We start from the raw sequence: 2,127 nt of genomic DNA, 5'->3' as shown, positions 1-2,127 counted from the left end.
ATTTCTACTTCACCTTTGTCTTTAAAGACTTGACCTTTCTTTAACACCCCCCGATAAGCTTCACGATGACACTTTTGTTTTTACTGGTATGACCGATGACCCAAGATCACATTTTATAGAGACAAATCAATTTTGTCATTTCGTAACGTAAGGAAAAATATTGAAGAAATTTGAATATCTTTTTCTCGTTTCAAAGGATTAACCCTTCAAACCCGGTAGACGTGTATACACGCTTTGAATTTGCCAATATACAAAGTCCCAGACTGAAGGCTACACGTTTTTTTTAAGAAACTAGCTTTACCAAGCAGCCTCAATGTTTCTTAAGAAATTGGCCTTTTGAGCCTTAAATATTTCTTACATGTTTCTAAACTTTGTCAAGCTTAAAGGACGCATGTCATGTCTCAGCCTCAGCATGTTTCTTAAAAGTGTGTTTCTTTAAAAAAAGAAAACGTGTAAACTCCTGACTACTTGATTTAAAAAGGCATTAACTCAATGCTTTTAGAAAGAGTTATAAAGATACCTTTTCAATAGTATCAAAACCATTGTCTAACTCTCCAGTTACAAGCTTTTCAATGCCAATTTGAAATTTTGGATTTCAAAAAAATAAGTTAGAAATTTTCACACTTTTACAAAATGTCACGTGCTAGAAAGCTTAAGGTCTCATGACCAATAAATTGACAGACATGTTGATGGGCTCTAAGAAGGTTTTTACCTGTCAGTGTCCCGGTTGAAGTTTTTTCCGAGGGGTAAATCACTAAAGAAATCTCGAACACCATAATCAATCATAAATAAAAAATAAATAAAAAATAAAAAATAAAAAACAAATCACAACTAAAAAATAAATCAATATCTCGAACCCATTTTTTTAGAGTGATTTACCCCTCGGTTTTTCCTCTCGAGGGATTCAATTTTTTGTTTAAATCGTGGAGATAAAATTTTCTATTGAGATCTCAATGCGAATAAAATTCTATTTGTCCAAGCTCAAAAATGAAAAGTATAGCTTTGGAGAGAAATTATTTTCATTCCAATTGCCAGTGGGGATCAAATTATAGGACGATTTCCCAGTGGGGTAAAAGTTTTATGGTAATTTCTTCCACTGGAGCGATTTTTGGCAAATTTTTTGAGTGCAGTAAGGCTCTACTGGGTTATAACTAGGCAGTAAAATATTTTTGTCAGAAGAAGAATATCGTCTTCGGGACATTTGTTTCTAGACTGCTTCCTCTCACATAAATTCAAAGAAAATTTTTCCTTTTCTTGTGTTTTCTTTTCTTACAGTTAAACGACTACATTTTTTATATGATGAGCATTCAAAAGTCTTGACTTGGGATGTTCTTAACTTTTTGAGTCGTGAGACTAAAATTGTTCTTAACATGTTCTTATTTTCGCCATTTTTGAGCGTTTTTGTCCATTTTTCTATGAAATCGGGTAATTTAGAGCCCATAAAGCCTTGAATTGTGTTCTGAACATTAAGGTCATCGAAGCCTTATGTTTATATATAGTTTGTTTCAATAACAAACAAAAATTACGCATGAATTATATAATAAAATAATTCATTTATGAAAATTTTCATCAACCCGTCAGTTTTGTAATATTTTAATTGTAATTTTTTAAACATATTAAACTAAATTTGTTTAAAATTATTCATCAGTTTTAAAAACAAATTCAAGCGGGACAGATATTCAAAGCAAATGTCTAAAGCAACCAGCTTAGCCAATTTTTCAGAAATAATTACTCCTTTTTATCTTTTAGGGGACTACACGATCCTCAATTGTTTATTCAAATGATGTGTTCTGATTTCTTGGAACAGAATTTATCGTACTCTTAGGTTCCAAATAAACGGGGGGGGGGGGTTCGAATAAACGGGGGGGGGGGGGGGGGTTGGAAAAAATTCTCTTGATTTTAATAAACGGGGGGGGGGGGGGGGGCCTAATTGCCGTGGGGGGGGGGGGGGTTGGAAATTGTACTTCTGAAACCCAAAAATAAAGTAAAAATAGGCTAAAATCGTGCTATTTAGAGCAAAATATGGGGCCTTCTCTTTGACAGCTGAAAATATTCTTATAGATTAATAAACGGGGGGTCCTAATAAGGTCTGGGGTGTTGGAAAATTTTCGAAAAATTAACAAGCGG

The sequence above is a fragment of the Clytia hemisphaerica genome, unplaced genomic scaffold (genome assembly GCF_902728285.1).
Source record: "Clytia hemisphaerica strain Z4C2 unplaced genomic scaffold, Clytia hemisphaerica genome assembly, whole genome shotgun sequence".
NCBI classification, from domain to species: domain Eukaryota; kingdom Metazoa; phylum Cnidaria; class Hydrozoa; order Leptothecata; family Clytiidae; genus Clytia; species Clytia hemisphaerica.
This window is presented reverse-complemented; position numbering follows the sequence as displayed.